Here is a 19,295-nt window from a genome sequence, read left to right on the forward strand (position 1 = left end):
TATAAGCCATGTGAATAAAATGAATGAAATAAATGAAATGAATAAAATGAATAAATAAATAAAATTAACAAAATGAATCAAACGAATCAAATGTATGAAATGTATAAAATGACTCAAATGCATAAAATGAATAAAATAAATAAAATGAATAAATAAAATGTATAAAATGAATAAAATGAGTAAAATAAATAAAATGAATAAAATGAAAAAATTAAATGAATAGAATTAATAAAACGAGTAAAATGAATAAAATGAATGAAATAAATAAAATTAATAAAATGAATAAAATTAGTAAAACGAATAAAATGAATAAAATTAATAAAATGAATGAAATGAATAATCTGAATAAAATTAATAAATAAATAAATAAAATAATCGAAATGAATAAGATAAATAAAATATATAAAATGAATAATATCAGCAAAAAGAATTAAAAAATAAATAAAATGAATACAAGAAATAAAATATATAAAACTAGTAAAATGAATAAAAAAATAAAATGAATAAAATAAATAAAATGAATAAAAAGAATAAAATGAATGAAATGAATAAATTAAAAAAATGAAAAAAAGGTTTCAAAAGAAAAAGGAATAAAATGAACCAAATGAATAAAATGAATAAAGTGAATAAAATTAATAAAACTAGTAAAATTAATAAAATTAGTAAAATTATGAAATTAATATAATTATTAAAATTATCCAAATTAGTAAAATTAATAAAAAGATAAACAATGAAAAATAATAAAATAATAAAAATTATGAAATTGATAAAGTGAGTAAAACGATAAAAATGCATTATATGAATAATATGAATGAAGCTGTTCGCACACGAGGCGACAGGCCAGATGTCACAAAATGACACTGTTCTACCTATTCCAACGCTATTGCTGTTGCCGCGTTGGAATAGCTAGAGCAAAATACCTAATGAACATTGTGGCGATTGTCCTGTCGCCTCATGTGCGTACAGCTTATAATGAAAAAAACGAATACAATGAATATAATGAATAAAATGAAAAAATGGAAAAAATGAAACACGTATATAAAATTAATAAAAAAAATTAATAAAATGGATACAATGAATAATATAAAAAAAAATAATAAAATGAATTAAATGAATAAAATCTATAAATTTATAAAACGAATAAAATAACAAATGAAGAAAAGGAATCAAATTAACAAAATAATCAATTTTTTCCAACTGAATGAAATTGACGCTGTATGCAAAGATGAATCAAGTTCAGGTATTTTTTTAATTTAAGGTCCATATGGTGGTAGAGATGGCGGCCACATAATGATGAAATAAATTCCGATTCCAACAGAAAATAGAAAAGATAACAAATATTTAATAAATTAAATTTAAGAAATAAATTTAAAAAAAATAAACAAGTAAAATAAATATATTAAAATACTGAAAGTTCGTGAAATCCAAAATAAGAAATGAAAAATGTAATAAAAAACGTGAATCAAATACATAAAATAAAAGAAACTATGAAATTTAAAAAATAAATGAATATATCATATAAATTAATCCAAATGAATAAATGACTAAAATAAATGTTATAAAACAATACATTAAAATAAAAAAATAAGCAAAGTAAATAAAATAAATGAAACAAAAAATAACTTACATAGAAATACTTGAAATAATTTGAATAATACTTCAAAAATAAATGTATTAAATGACATAAATGAAAAAGTAAAATAAGGAAAATAAATGAAATATATAAATCAATAAAATAAAAGAAATACGTTAAATGAATAAAGTACAATAAATGAAATTAATTTATCAAAAAAGGATTACAGTTACATAAAATAAATAAAATGAAATAAAACAGAGTATTTCAAATAAATCAATCAAATTAAATAAATAACACAAAAAATAAATAAATAAAACAAATATAACCAAATTAATGAGGAAAAAACACAATGGGCTATAAAATAAATTCAAATAAATAAATTATGTCATTACCTTACTTAAACTAATTCACATGGCCAAAAATAGACAATTTGAGGGTTACAAAAATCGCAGAAATTTGCGAAGAATGCTCATTTTTGGAATGCTGATTAACAAGCATATGACAATAAACCATTCAGTGCTTCCATTCCATATTTTCATTTTCACGGTTTTAATATTTTACCGGTTAAGTGGCCTCGGTTTACGTAATATTTCAGCTTCGTCTATTGAATAATTTACGGTGACGTCACAAATAAACTGAGTGTTCATTTTTGACAGTTCGCTTATACTGTTTACATGGACTTAGGAAAATTCTTTACGATTTGCTTCGAACGAATCTAGTCGTCCACAAATTTTTCTAAGTCCATGTAAACAGTACAAGCGAACTGAAAAAGAAAAGTGAGGTTAACTGTGTTAGGAAAGAACCTAATTATCAGAAAACTGGAATGGTCATTTACATATTACATATTACGGACAAGAGGCGTCAAACCATTTCGAAGGAATTTTCTTTCAGGGCAAACGGCAGGGTTGAAAATAAAATATTTACAGTTTTCGCTTAAAACAAACATGATATAAATTTACTCAACACCACTACAAATATTTTCTTCGACGTGTATGGCGTAAAGTTGAATTTGTCTTCGCAAACAGCTACTCAGCAGTAGGAGGTACACATTATTTACGTAGAGCAAGCTATTACCCATCGCGCGTTGCTGCGACTTTCAACGAAATAGGAAGAAAACACAATTTGTTCCGAATTGCCATCTGGCGGGCAGATAATCTCCAACCAATAGCACACAAACTCGCTCCATAACAAATGCCTACTATGTATAAATTTTGACGGTAATCGATTAAGCCGTTTGGGAGTCAATAAATAATATACATACAAACATTGACTTATATATATATATACTAGCTAATACCCATCGCGCGTTGCTGCGACACTCTGCGAAATAGGAGGAATACACAATTTGTTCCAAAGCGCCATCTGGCGAGCAAATAATCTCCAACTAATAGCACACAAACACGCCCCATACCAAATACCTACTGTGTGCAAATTTTTACGGAAATCGGTTAAGCCGTTTGGGAGTCTATAAATTATATACATACAAACATTGACTTTTATATATATATAGATAGATAGATAGATAGAAGATAGATTTCCGGACCTAGGAAAAAAAAGTTTTTAAATTACTTATATAAGAAAAGTTAAAATAATATTTACTTTTCTTATTAATGTGAAAAGTTAAGAGAGTTAAGATAGTGCAAATATTAAAGAGTGTTAAGAAAGAAGAAAAGCGTACAAAAAGTTAAATATCAAAGCAAATTACCCAACACGAAAAGAGTAAATAGCAGGAAGGAAGAAATGAAGAGAGCAAAAACAACAAGAGTAAACAAAAGAGAGGGTGAAGATAATTGAGAGAGATTTGTTTTTGTTTCAATTATGAAGTTTTTATCCTTAAAGTCAATCGCCTCTTTGTTCGAATCCGAAAAAAATCTAACTCTGTATATGAAATTGGGTATTGAACCCAGGTTAACTGCGTACAAATCAATCCACTTACCTGCTCGCCTCACAGAGAGAATAACAATAAAAAATAAAATAGAAGCTGAGTTTAACCCCTCCCAATTCGGTCCTATTGTACGAATTCTATTTCTGTCCACAAGCCTGCCTTTCAATCAAATTTCGACTGTCAACAAATCCACGGTTTTTACGATTATTTTTTACTCAATTGAAGTTCATTTCACTTATTATTCACAAAAATCAATTGGGTTCACAAGAAAACAGCAATCACAATGCTTATGGTTTTATGCAATCACACTCTGTTGAAGAATTGAAACGCAAATAAAAAACAGTTATAAACGAGAATATATAAAATAAATCAATTTTATATCCCTCCCACACAACAAGGAAAGCTGAAATCACGCTACATCGAAATGATTTTCTTTTCCGCTTCCACCGACAAAAATTGGGCAATTACGATGATGATCAAGATGGGACAAATAAACCGGTACATATTTTACACAATGCGAGTCGAAAATGATGACACATTTGAATGAAATCGATGGAAAGAAGCTATTTCCTATGACGGAATAAGTAAAAATACAATCGAACTTGAATCGACGAGTGAAAAATCCGACAGTCCAACAGAGAAAAAATTCAGAGAAATGAAACAGGATATTCCACATGTTGTATCCCCCAACGCTCCTCTACAAGTCGGTCCAGTTACCATCATCGGATAGTTTTTCCTTTTTTTATGAAACGAAACCGTAGTTATCCTCAAACTACCTCCTCGAATAACATCATTGCATTGGGTGGTGTATGTTCCACCCGTATCAGAATAAACTCTACCCTATCCGGCACGAGGGAGGAACAAAAACCCGGCACAGCTCTATCCCACAAAACCATCAGACAATGATAAATGGTAACGGCGAGCATTTGAACATGTGCATAAAAATGTCAAACTCTTCGTTCGTCTAGGAAGGAATGTACATATATCCGCCACGCACCGGAAAATACAGCTAGTGCTGGCTGGTCGTTTGGAATTGGGAACTCGACAAGTTCCGCGCGGTTGTCCTTTTTTGTTGGCGTGACAGTCGTCAAAACAAATACAAACAAAAATCAACCAACAATGACGGAACGGACTGCCTTCGGTTCTGTGGGATGATGCTAGAAGCAGAAAACTAGCATTTCATGTTGAACAAACATGACCGTCCGAATTCGAAAAGTGATCAAAATTCACAAGTCAACCCCGCTTGATAAAGTCAGACAGTGCGGTGTGGTACGGTATTCGGTAACCATTCAAACTAAAGGGGAAAAGGTTGAAACTGAAATTACAACCAAATCAAAGCCATTTGGCACCAGGATTAGTGATTCAATTAGAAGCCCCCACCCCTACAGCACACACAGACCCACTCAGGTCTAATCAAGCCAACATCAGCAATCACTTACAAGGCAAACAAACGACAGCACACTCAATCTGAGTCGAGCGATGAAACTTATCCTGGAGCCACAGTGAAACCGAACGAGTTGGACCAAAACGATCGTCCAACCACCACCACCCCCCCAGAAATCGTAGCAGATGGAGGCTAGTCAAAGTTAGTCTTTCAGATTCCCCATTTCCCATTGTAGGAAACTTGCTGCTACTGCTACTCCTGCTGCAGTACGAAGTAACTTAATCTTCTAACCAATTTCAAAGTCACTTAAAATATTAGCATCTTCATTCAAGCTCTCTGTCTCTCTCTCTCGCTCCCGTGAGGCGGAACTGAGTGGTGCACAAATCGCACACCCTCGAGTCAAGGATGCAAGCATCCGACACATGATTTGCAAGCGAAGATGCTGCTCGGTTGCTACTAGGTGTACCTTGGTGGGTGGGTGGTAGTTAGGTACTGTACGAGCAGAGAAGTCGGCACTGACCGAAGACAACACAGAACTCGGCCACAGAACAAAACAGGACATTCTTTGGATTATTATGATGAGAAACGACGATAGTAGTAGCCCAGCTGGGAGTAAATGTTTTCTATTACGGCGAATGGAAGGGGTTTGACTCGTTCTACATATATACCGATGTAGTGCGGTAGGTGTTGCGTGGGTTTGAACAGTGAAAGATTAACGTCGTAATTGGCCGGGCGGTATTCTGGAGTCGGTTGAGTGGGAATTTCTCGATGGGAGGGAGCAGAAGGATGAATGTTTATAATCACGCTCTTTGAAATGGGTCGTTTGTGAGTGTGCAAGGGATGAACTAGGGGTTGTGCGATGTTTAGTTTTGATTCAACTAACATTTTATTCATTCGTTTTCGAGCTCTCCATCGAGACAGAGGTTGTTTTTTCTAGTCCGTAGTGCTGTGTGAGGCGATAAAGAATAGTTTTAATCCGCATTCAAGGTTATTTTGCCAGTTCGGTTCGGTCCTCAGTCTTTTGTTCGCGTGTGAGGATTAAACAATAGCCAGCTGTATAAGCTGGATCGGTTCGTCGTTGGACACCAGTTTAAAGCTAAGTGGTTTTTGTCTTTTGTAACACATTTATTGCTTTCTTCCGTCTGCGCGGGCGCTGACCCCGTGCGTTGACGTTTTCTATGGTTCCCTCTCCGGATGGTCAAATGGAAGTTGAATCGGGTTCAACTTCTAAGGCTCCCCCCCGGCCCAAATGCTATCCAGAACTCTCAACTGGTCCATTTGTGGTCTTCTTTCGGCCCAAGACTAAATCACTGAATCTTCTTCAGATTTCTAGAGACCTGACGGAACGGTTCTCGGCTGTGACCGAAATTTCAAAGGTCCGCTCGGACAAGATAAGGGTGTTGCTAGCCAACTCAAAGCAGGCAAACGATATTGCTTGCTGTGAGCACTTTACGCGGGATTACAACGTGTATATTCCAGCTATAAAAGTACAATCCGAAGGCGTCGTAACCGATGAGAGTTTGACGTGCGAGGATCTGCTGAAGTACGGGGTTGGCCGTTTCAGAGACCGCTTACTTCAGCCAGTGAAAATACTTGAGTGCAAACGTTTGCACTCAGTAGTAGTTGCGGGGGATGGTTCAAAAACATATCCCCAGTCAAACTCTTATCGGGTGACCTTCGCTGGTACCGCTTTGCCAAATTTCGTCCTCTTGCACAAGGTTCGTCTGCCTGTGCGTCTGTTTGTGCCGCGGGTCATGAATTGCACAAAGTGTAAACAACTGGGTCACACAGCCACCCATTGTAGCAACAAGGCCCGCTGTGGAAAATGCGGGGAGAATCATCTAGATGATTCGTGCAGTAAGCAAGCCGAAAAGTGTCCTTACTGTGCGGAGAGTCTGCATGATATCTCGGCATGTCCCGCGTACAAACTACGCGGGGATAAACTGAAACGTTCCCTTGCGGGACGATCCAAACATTCTTTCGCAGAAATGTTAAAGAATGCTACGCCACCATCCTCAGCAAACATCTATACTCACTTGCCTCCTGACGAGGGCGAGGCTGGTAACCCACAAGAGGGAACATCTACTAGGGTGCCTAGAATTTATAGGAAGAGGAGGAACACTTCCTCTCGTAAAGTTCCTTGTAAAGGCCAGAAGGTGTCCCTTGAGGGGGCTCCGAAAGTCACATCTATTGGAAGTGTTGCAACCAAACCGAAGCAATTAGCTCCTGGTCTCGGAGGATTAAGCTCAGAGAAGGAGTTCCCAGCACTTCCAGGAACATCAAAAATCCCAAGTGTTCCTTTGTTTCAGTTCGAGAGTAATCACAGCACTGGAATTATAAAACTCTCGGACATAGTGGACTGGATAATAAAAACTTTCAATATTACTGATCCTATTAAAAGTCTTATGTTAGCTTTTCTCCCTACAGTGAGAACATTTTTGAAGCAGTTGACTGCTAAATGGCCCCTCCTCTCAGCGATTGTATCCTTCGATGGCTAACTCATCGAACGAGGTCACGGATTTGATCACTGTTCTACAGTGGAATTGCAGAAGTATCATCCCGAAAATCGATTCCTTCAAAATTTTAATAAATAATTTGAGTTGCGATGCATTTGCATTATGTGAAACTTGGTTAACTTCCGACATAGAACTCAACTTCCACGACTTTAATATTATTCGCCTGGATCGAGACACCCCCTATGGAGGAGTGCTTTTGGGGATCAAAAAGTGCTATTCCTTCTACAGAATAAACCTTCCCTCGATAACAGGTATTGAAGTTGTCGCTTGTCAAGTAACAACCAAAGGCAAAAGCCTTTGCATAGCTTCCATATATATTCCCCCCAACACCGCGGTTGGGCACCGACGGCTACAAGACATCTTAGAATCCCTGCCAGCACCGCGACTAGTTTTAGGAGACTTTAACTCTCACGGTACAGCATGGGGTTGCCTCTATGATGATAACCGGTCTTCCTTAATTCAGGATCTTTGCGATAACTTCAATTTGACAATTTTAAACACGGGTGAAATGACACGGATTCCTGCTCCTCCAGCGCGCCCGAGCGCCTTAGACTTGTCCCTTTGCTCAACATCGCTGCGGTTAAATTGCACGTGGAAGGTAATTCCTGATCCCCACGGCAGCGACCATCTGCCGATTGTAGTCTCAATCAATAACGGTTCAAGGCCATTGAAATCAATCAATATTTCGTATGACCTCACACGAAATATCGATTGGAAGAGCTATGCTGCCGCGATATCCGACAACATCGAATCTACCCAAGAACTTCCTCCGGAGGAAGAGTACAGCTTTTTGGCTGGCTTGATTCTCGACAGCGCGAATCAAGCTCAGACTAGGCCAGTACCCGGCGCGAACATACAAAAACGTTCTCCCAATCCCTGGTGGGATAAAGAGTGCTCAGACGTGTACGCAGAGAAGGCCGCCGCGTTTAAGACCTTCCGGAACGACGGGTTACCCGCCAGTTTTCGACAGTACGCGACGTTAGACAAGCGAATGAAGAGTTTGATGAAAGCCAAAAAACGCGATTATTGGCGCCGGTTCGTCGACGGATTAACGAGAGAAACATCGATGAGCACTCTTTGGGGAACAGCCCGACGTATGCGAAATCGAAACAGTACTAATGAGAGCGTGGAATATTCAAACCGTTGGATATTCGATTTCGCCAAGAAGGTTTGTCCGGATTCCGCCCCGGCACAGAAGATTTACCGCGCCGCGTCTCCTCACGATAGCGCGAACGAAACACCTTTTTCGATGGTGGAGTTCTCACTTGCTCTCTTGTCGTGTAACAATAAAGCTCCGGGGCCAGACAGAATCAAATTCAACTTGTTGAAGAATCTGCCTGACTCTGCCAAGAGACGCTTGTTGAACTTATTTAATAAGTTTCTCGAGGCTAACATTGTCCCACTCGATTGGAGACAAGTGAAGGTCATTGCCATCCAAAAACCAGGAAAACCAGCCTCCGACCACAATTCGTACCGTCCGATCGCAATGCTATCCTGTATCCGGAAGTTGTTCGAGAAAATGATCCTATCCCGCCTCGACAATTGGGTCGAAGCAAATGGCTTACTGTCAGATACACAATTTGGCTTTCGCAAAGGCAAAGGGACGAACGATTGTCTTACGTTGCTCTCAACTGAAATTCAAATGGCCTATGCTAGCAAAGAGCAGATGGCATCAGTGTTCCTAGATATTAAGGGGGCTTTTGATTCAGTTTCGATCAACATTCTTTCAGAGAAGCTGCACCAGCATGGTCTTTCAGCGACTTTAAACAACTTTTTACTAAACTTGTTGTCGGAAAAGCACATGCATTTTTCGCATAGTGACTTATCGACATCACGATTTAGCTACATGGGCCTTCCCCAGGGCTCATGTCTAAGCCCCCTTTTATACAATTTCTATGTCAACGACATTGATGAATGTCTTGACAATTCCTGCACGTTAAGGCAACTTGCAGACGATGGCGTGGTGTCTGTTACGGGACCCAAAGCTGTCGATCTACAAGGACCATTACAGAATACCCTGGACAATTTGTCTGCTTGGGCTATTAAGCTGGGTATCGAATTCTCCACGGAGAAAACTGAGCTAGTTGTATTTTCAAGGAAGCGAGAACCAGCACAACTACAGCTTCTATTAATGGGTCAAACTATCGCTCAGGTCTTCACAGTAAAATATCTAGGGGTCTGGTTCGACTCGAAAGGTACTTGGGGATGCCATATTCGGTATCTGAAACAGAAATGCCAACAAAGGATCAACTTTCTTCGTACAATAACCGGAACATGGTGGGGTGCCCACCCAGGAGACCTAATTAGGTTGTATCAAACAACGATACTGTCGGTAATGGAATACGGATGCTTCTGCTTTCGCTCCGCCGCGAACATACATTTCATCAAACTCGAAAGAATTCAGTATCGTTGTTTGCGTATCGCCTTAGGGTGCATGCAGTCGACCCATACGATGAGTCTCGAAGTGCTGTCGGGCGTTCTCCCGTTGAAAAATCGATTTTGGGAACTCTCATATCGATTGCTCATTCGATGCGATATCTTGAACCCGGTCGTGATTAAAAATTTCGAAAGGCTTGTTGAGCTCAATTCTCAGACCCGTTTCATGTCCCTGTACTTTGACTACATGGCGCAGAATATTAACCCTTCTTCTTACAATCCCAACCGTGTGCATTTCATAAATACTTCTGAATCTACTGTTTTCTTCGACACATCCATGAAAGACGAGATTAGTGGAATTCCGGACCACATACGCCCACAAGTGGTTCCAAACATTTTTTATAATAAATTCCGAGAAGTCGACTGTTCTAAGATGTTTTATACTGACGGATCAAACCTCGAAGGATCCACTGGCTTCGGTATTTTCAATCAAAAGTTCACCGCCTCCTACAAACTCAGTGACCCTGCTTCAGTTTACGCCGCAGAACTAGCTGCCATTCAGTATACCCTTGGAGTCATTGAAACATTACCCGCAGACCATTACTTCATCGTTTCGGATAGCCTCAGTTCCATTGACGCTATTCGCTCGATGAAACAAGGCAAGCACTCCTCGTATTTTTTGGGGAAAATACGGGAGCTACTGAGTGCTTTATCTGACAACTCTTTCCAGATTACCTTGGTATGGGTCCCTTCTCATTGCTCCATTCCGGGCAATGAGAAGGCAGACTCCTTAGCTAAGGTGGGTGCCTTAGAAGGAGACGTTTACGAAAGACCAATTTGCTTCAGCGAATTTTTCAGTATTACTCATCAGAGAACCCTCGAAAGTTGGCAAACTTCGTGGAGCAGTGGAGAGCTGGGAAGGTGGCTACATTCGATAATCCCTAAGGTATCGACGAAACCTTGGTTCAAGGGGATGGATGTGGGTCGTGACTTCATTCGTGTGATGTCCCGACTCATGGCAAACCATTACACGCTGGATGCACATCTCCGGCGTATTGGGCTCGTGGATAGTGGTATCTGCGCTTGTGGCGACGGCTATCACGACATCGAGCACATTGTCTGGGCGTGCACCGAGTACAGTTCCGCTAGGTCTCGGCTAATGGATACCCTGCGGGCCCGAGGAAGACCAACCAACGTCCCGGTTCGAGATGTGCTGGCAAGCCGCGATGTTCTCTATATGTCCCTTATATACACCTTTGTGAAAACCATCAATATACAAGTCTAACTGCCCCTTGTTATCTCCTTATCATTCTCAGAACGCTCTTCCACCTGTATCAAACCATCTGTATCGAATGAGCCAACAAACACGGGACCTACGGCACGAACATAACACGCTTAACTCGAAATGTAGCCGATCCACATCTGAGCCGTACTACGAAATCGTCTGGAAAAACCCCTGCCATCTTGAGGAGGACCACCCGGCGTCCCAGTACATGATTCCCCTGATGAAGGCCACCCGAGTTTGTAATCCATCCGTTGATCTCACGATGCCTGAAACTGAAATAATTTTCTCTCCCTGCCATCTTTGTCTACCCTCCCTCCCCTGACTCTTATACCCAGAAGTAACACCCCTACCCCCCCCCCCCCCCCCCCAATATCATCACGAAGCATTTAGCTCTTCTTGTCTCTTCTAGTTTTAACTATTATATTATATAATCTCGTTGAAATTGCCCAACTCTGCTACCCACAAAAATAACTATAATTACGAATCTTTACAAAATTCAATCATGCCCTCTAGTTATTCCTAGTTTTAAGTTAGTCGTAAAAAATTGTCCCCCTTAATTAAACATTATTTGCTCCAATAATCGCACTGATAAAAATGTCAAACCATATTGCCAAAAAAACCTAATGACCCCCCTAATCTTACGAAAACAATATTATCCCCTTGTGTAGATATATAAGATAGCTATAAAATCGCATTAGTTTCATTTTAAAAAAAATCAATATGTAATCCCCTAGTTTTAAGCAATTTAAAATGTAAAACAAAACAAAATTGGCACCTTTAAGCTAACGCAACGTGCCTTATCAAATAAACGATTTGAATAAAAAAAAACTAACATTTTATTGAATTTTTATTATTGAAAATTTAGAAAAGCAGAAGCTAGACGCTTGAATCGACGAATGAATGCTAACATACCACACCCTTTTCTGATTTTACAGACCGAAAAGCCGAAACCGTAATAAAAATCGACCGGTTGAAAATTTAAATAAAAACAATTTATGTTTATTGACAAGAATCAGAATATGCGAGAGAAATACGCATTGTTTTGTCTGAGTGGAATGATTGCTGTTACTCATGATTTAAAAGATTTCACATTCATCATATTACTTATTTATTTAAATTACGGGGCATGTCTCTGCATATTCTCGAGTACTTAATTTAGTCGTCGATTGAAACACAATCACAAAAAGTTACTATGATTTAATTGCCGCAAGGTTCTATTGTATCGATTTTGTTGGTTATTTTCTAATTAAGATCATGTCCATATGAGCCTGCCTAGTCCTAATTTTACGGTCTAGGTTTATAGCTGATTCACTCTAGAATAGCTATCTGTCTTTCAATTTCATTGCTTTCGTTTCTCTTAGTCTCAAATTTGCCGAAAATAGCCAACAAAATCGACAAAGAACAATCACAACAATCACTATTTTTAATTTGTTTTTCGATTTTGCTGAACGTTTTTTCGACCAATTGAATTGATCCATTTGACCTGTATGCGGCCACTATAGCGCCTGTGCTAATAAATTCGATTCAAGAAGGGTGCATTGTGGCGGTCAAACTCCGATTGCAAAAGTCGACGTATTATGAATTGTTACTTCGTTGATCACAAGTTAGTGAAGATCCGGTTGTTGTATGCTGACAGAGAAGGGAAACAAGCGACACGCGATGCGAACTATTAGTGTAATCGTCATACCATATAAAACTTTCGGTGCTGTTAATAGTTCATTTTGGGCCGCCCAAATTATTTCATATTCTCTTCACAAATAAAATCGAGTTTTCTTCTGTTGCTTCGGTTTGTTTACTACTCTCGATTAATTTTTGCAAGACTATTTGATTGTTTTCCTTTGCTAGTTGTCCTTCTGCAAAAAATATTTGAAAAAATTGTCGATTTAGTATGTTTCAAGACATTTTCTCGCCATTTAACGTGAAGTTCAAACTCAACCTCAACGAAAACTAAAAGAATCTGGAAATTATCTGCCCGGAGTTTGTGTTGCTTGTTTAAAATTTTCGGAAATCAATCGCTAGCAACTTTCGTACAAATTACCAAGAACATATTGTCTACCAAGGTGTACTTCCTGCCCTTTACCTTTTCTACTAATGAGGGATTCCATGAGAAACCGGCCGACCGCAAAATATGACCATCGTCGATTCGAACGAAACTTTGCAGGTGTGTTCGCTGTATGAATCTCCATGATATTCTCTGGCAATTGGAATATTTTGATACAAGAGTAATTTTTCAAAAAGGCGTAAACGTTTCTACGTGTATGAATTTTAATTTTTTTTGTTCGATTACTGTATTTTATACAGCAAAACTATCTGAGAACAAGTTACAGGGAATGAATACTTCTGTCCGAAAAAAAATATACACTGTAAAAAATGTTGTCATTTTTCAAAAAAACAAAAATTTATGATAAAAATTTAAATTGCGAAAAAACCCATTTTTTTAAATTTTTTATATTTTGTTACCAAAAACCTAAAGAGAAAAGAAACATTTTGATTATGCAAGTTTTCCTAACAATAACTTCGTACATGTTTTTAAATTTCATACTAATATACATACAAAATTGTAATTCTATTACAGAATATAATTCTAAGCACCATTTAAAATCAAAATGCATTTAACAAAAATCTTCCAAAATGCGATAGTTTTCGAGATATTTGAAATTTTGCTCCTTCAAAAACAATTAATTCGTGTAATTATGCTCTTTTTAAAAGTTATTCGCGTTACCCCATCAAAAAATGTCAAAAATTTAATGTTTATCGTTTTAAAAACGTAAACGCAACTTTTTTAGTGTATTTGGATCTTGGAGAAGCTTTCAATAAAAAAGTTTTCCTAACAGCAACTTTTGACATTTTTTATAATTCTTACTATTTGCAGTCAAAAATACAATTTTCTTTTTGAATATGATTCTAAACGCCATTTTAAATCGAAATGCTCTTAACAAAAATTTTCTTAAATGTGGTAGTTCTCGAGATATTTTAACTTTTGTTTTAACAACACAATTATTTTGTTTTATTACGACCTTTTCATAAGTTAGTCGCGTTTCTCCATCAGCAATAATAGGTTTTTCAAAAGGCCTTAAACTTTCGTGCAACTTTCTCTTTGACATCAAGGCGATATTGTAAACCATTTGAAAGTTGCTTTCAAGCAACCAAAATATATTTCAACCATAGGGTCTGTTGATTAAACTATATAGCTGAATCATATGTTGGTTGTTTTCATGTAACTTTAAAATGTTTCACAATATCGCCTTGATGTCAAAGAGAAAGTTGCAGGAAAGTTTACGGGCCTTTTGAAAAACCTATTATTGTTGATGGAGAAACGCGACTAACTTATGAAAAGGTCGCAATAAAACAAAATAATTGTGTTGTTAAAACAAAAGTTAAAATATCTCGAGAACTACTACATTTCAAAAAAATTTTGTTAAGAGCATTTCGATTTAAAATGGCGTTTAGAATCATATTCAAAAAGAAAATTGTATTTTTGACTGCAAATAGTAAGAATTATAAAAAAATGTCAAAAGTTGCTGTTAGGAAAACTTTTTTATTGAAAGCTTCTCCAAGATCCAAATACACTAAAAAGTTGCTTTTACGTCTTTAAAACGATAAACATTAAATTTTTGACATTTCTTGATGGGGTAACGCGAATAACTTTTAAAAAGAGCATAATTACACGAATTAATTGTTTTTGAAGGAGCAAAATTTCAAATATCTCGAAAACTATCGCATTTTGGAAGATTTTTGTTAAATGCATTTTGATTTTAAATGGTGCTTAGAATTATATTCTGTAATAGAATTACAATTTTGTATGTATATTAGTATGAAATTTAAAAACATGTACGAAGTTATTGTTAGGAAAACTTTTTTACCGATTTTTTCTCCATCATGCAATCACATTCAAAATGTTTCTTTTCTTTTTAGGTTTTTGGTAAAAAAATATAAAAAATTTTAAGAAATGGGTTTTTTCGCTATTTAAATTTTTATCATAAATTTTTGTTTTTTTGAAAAATGACACAACATTTTTTTCAGTGTATATTTTTTTCAGACAGAAGTATTCATTCCCTGTAACTCGTTCTCAGATAGTTTTGCTGCATAAAATACAGTAATCGAACAAAAAAAATTTGAAATTCATGCACGTAGAAACGTTTACGCCCTTTTGAAAAGTTGCTCTTGAGTCAAAATAATCTTATTACCTGTGGAAAATATTTAGTCTTGCATGACGGTGAAACGTGTAAAGTTTCATTGGAATCTAAGATGGTCGGTCACGATTTTAAAGATTTTCGGACGGATCTTCGTGGAATTCCTATAATACAACTCCTATCCCGTGCTGCTTATGGAGATGCACAGGTAGTGCCGGTCTCTATCAACAGTGAGTGTCGAACAAACAATCATTCCTATCCCCGGTAGAACAGCATTGACCAGCATCGTTATTGACCATTTCATGGAAATTTTGGGCCAGTGAAACATGCACAGTAAGATTAATGATTTGCTCCTCCCAAGCATCCTTTTTTTGGATCATTGAGCATTTTAACTCATTCGGTCAATCACGAAGTGCAACTACGTGCAATCTACCTAAGCTAAGCAAAGCTAAGAACTTTTTAAGCGATTGTTATGCTGAAAGATCTCAGTCTGATTTTTTTCGCTTGAAGATTTTATCCAATTTTAACATATATTTAAATCTTATCTTACGAAGCATGTTCTGGCCTGACAACGCATGTTTTCGGTCGCTGACATACCAGTTGACTATGCTCGACGAATTAGCATAATCGTTGAATGTGTGTGTGTCTATATTAGGGTGGGAAGGAATTAATACAAATTTGGTTCAATATTGGAGAGAAATTTGAACATATGAGAACGTGATCCAAATCGATTGAAGCTTTATAGTGTGGACTATACTGGGTGCGCGACGTTAGGCATAAATACGTTAGGCATAAGTACGTTAGGCATAATGGATGTTAGGCATAATGTACGATTGACATAATGTACGTTAGGCATAATGGACGATAGGCATAATTCACAAAAATATAAGAGTAATCGCAAACCTTTCATTATTGTAGGATTCTCAACCTTAAACTCGTTTTTGTCGGCTTAGAAAACACTACGCTTGCCATGCCATGCCTTTTAACGAGAGAAATCAAAAATACCGTCGGTTGTCATGGTAAAGAGGGACAGTCTGTCCTTGCCTTGAGATATGTTGGTAGACTTGAGCGATTCGTAGTAATGCTGCCTAAGCTCGACTCCTGCCAGCAGAAGACAAAAGATTAGTCCGTAAGATTTTAAGCCACTTCTAGTTTTCCGATCTGTATATTTCACATCCTTGCTCTCAAATGAGTACTATGGCTCTAAATTTTCATAACTCTCCCTACTTAGTAATCTGTAGCTAATTGAAGGTCGTTAAAGGTCTTTAAAAAGAAACTGTGACTACATATTAGTCGAAATAAAAAAGGCTATTAATACAATTGTATCAAAATATTGAAATTGTGAGAAAAACTAACGACTGTTGGTGGGGTTATGTTCGGCTTCCAGTTTTTAAACTATTTACCAAACGAAACATTTACTTTTCATCCGACATTTCGGCGGCATGTATTGCGCCTTTTTCAAGGAATTATGCTAGTTACCGTGTTATCGGCAAGCACACCTTCGTATATTGGTGCAATAGTCATATTCAGCTGTTTTTTCGTATTGCCACTGACTTACGAACGTTGCGGTTTAGTGATTATCCGAAAACGGTCCGTAACGAAGAAATCTATTTTGTGTTCTTTGATGGCTTCAGGAATATAATCATTGATCTGAATAATAACGGAGATAATCAATATATAAGTTATAATATTCTTATATAAGATAAATTAATAATAAAATTCATCATTCTTTCTTTCATGAGGTGTTCTTCAAGGAATTTCTTTGACTTTTGCACCATTCATGTATGTAAGAGCTAATCTAAGTTAATGTACGACATTCATACCTTAACACCTTCATGCTCATGTTGTTTATAAACATTGCGTATTGCAATTAATCTGATTGAATTCCAATGAATCAGTGCTGCCAGGGACAGTTTAAGTTGACAACGAAAGATGAAATTTTACATATCATATTACATATCTTCGTTATTTTGCTATATTATTAAAAACTGATAAAACCTATCAATTTAAACTGTCTTCAACTACGTTTTCTACGCACTTAGACTATTATAATTATTCTAGCAGAATGATATTGAGCAGAAGGCAAAATTTGAGCGGCTTCCAGCAATGCGAGGGAAGCACCTATCCTTATGAAAATAGGTTCTTGACCCCATCCTTTTCAAAGAAAAATAATTTTGGAACCTTATATACACTATAATAAAGATGAACATGAAAGGGTTAATACATCTGGGATTGATTTTACACAAAAGTGATAAAACTATTTTAGTCATGTGAAATTTATTGGTTGTACGCCGAGAAATTTTCGCAATCTGTGTATGCTTTTATTTGAGCAAAGATTCCTTGAAATATATACAGCAGAATAAAATGTTGACCGAGGTTGGTCAGTTTCCAGTATAATTCTTCAACGTCAAAAAAGTTCAAACATTCATACTCTTACCACCCGAGGCCGTAATTGCAAAAAAATCCTTTAAGTTATACTTCAACATGATAATTTATGCCTATCGTCCATTATGCCAATCGTCCATTATGCCTAACGTCCATTATGCCTAACGTCCATTATGCCTAACGTCTTTATGCCTAACGTACGTATGCCAAACGACCGTATGCCTAACGTATTTATGCCTAATGGGGTACACCAGACTATACTCGTATTTTTCACGTTTTATTAAAAAACAACAAATAATATCATGAAAAAGACCAAAATTCAGTAGAGTTCCAGCGCATTATGCTAGGTTATTTACTATTTTTTCCCTACAATTCATTTAATTTAGATTTTATATCATATGGCTAATTTGTTCAATATTTTTTTAACTTTATTTGTAATATTTGCTTAATCTACTTTTTCATTTTAATTTTTTTACTAATTTGGAATATTTGAATTAATTTAGTTAACTTAATTTATATATTACAATTATTTTATTTTATTTCGGTTTTTCTATTGTCTTTATTTTTCAATTAATTTAAATTAATTGATTTATTTTGTGTATTTTCTTGACTTTATTTATTTTATAATTTGTATTTATTTGATATTTTAATATATTTAATTTATTCAATTCAGTAAATAATTTTTTTTACTTCATTCATTTTATTTATTAACTATAGATTTAATTGATACAATTTCCTTTTTTTTGATTTTTTCTTCCACCTAATTTAATTTTGCATTGTTTTTATTTTTCAATTCATTTTATTTATTTTTTCAATTTTATGCGAATATCAAACTTAATTTAAGGTAGGTCCTGTGCCGTTAATGGACAAATTGGTGTAATCATTTTTTTCCTGTTGGGAATAAAAATTGCATAGTGCCAGGGGTTGGTTCTCTAGCCAAAGAATAAGAATTTTCGCTTTCTCATCAGCAAACCAGAGCTTCTACCTTTACTTCTCGGAACATCACTGGAGGTAAGCCATTCGCGTTGGGCGTACACATGTGTGGCGCGACGAATGAAAATAATTTAAAGTCGCGTTAGAAAAATAAAAAAAAAATTCACATGTGTCGTATGATTAATTGGATTATTGTGTCTAACTAGTGCGAATTTGGGTACTAGTTTGTAGCGTTTTCGTTTCACCCAGTGCTACACCAGTGTAGTGCAAAAAGGAGACAGACTGATATTACCCAAGTTTGAATGAGCGTAGTACCGACTACACCAGTGCAGTGCACTGTCAAAAACGAACATACCATTAGATACACCGTCTAAGTTGGCTCCAAGTTGGTACTAGTTACGTGATGAATTCGAAACACAAATTTAATTATTTTTTTTAAATTTGATTTATTTATTTATTTGATTTATTTTATATATTTTATATATTTTATATATTTTATATATTTTATATATTTTATATATTTTATATATTTTATATATTTTATATATTTTATATATTTTATATATTTTGTTTATTTTATGCATTTTATTCGTTGTGTTTATTTCGAGAGTAGTTTTATTTATTTATTTCATTAATTTTAAATGTTTTAAACAATGAAGAACCGTTTTTATCAGCCTATTGGTGTTTTAGGCTGACAAAATGTGGAGATGTTTTTTCATTCTAATTTTTTAAATGCAAGCCATCAAAATATTCATCATTAGTCTATAGACATGGACTAAGAACCCTGTCTGATTATTTAGTATAAGTTTCCCTCAAACGGGT

At 35.9% G+C, this 19,295-nt stretch overlaps 1 protein-coding gene across 14 annotated transcripts in view; it reads right to left on the reverse strand.

The window, feature by feature from the left end:
* The window catches only part of LOC131685024 (protein groucho), a 518,750-nt gene that overhangs the window by 305,609 nt on the left and 193,846 nt on the right, over positions 1-19,295 (reverse strand). The gene's annotated exons all lie outside the window — the stretch shown is intronic.

This window comes from Topomyia yanbarensis, chromosome 2, assembly GCF_030247195.1.
Source record: "Topomyia yanbarensis strain Yona2022 chromosome 2, ASM3024719v1, whole genome shotgun sequence".
Lineage (NCBI taxonomy): Eukaryota > Metazoa > Arthropoda > Insecta > Diptera > Culicidae > Topomyia > Topomyia yanbarensis.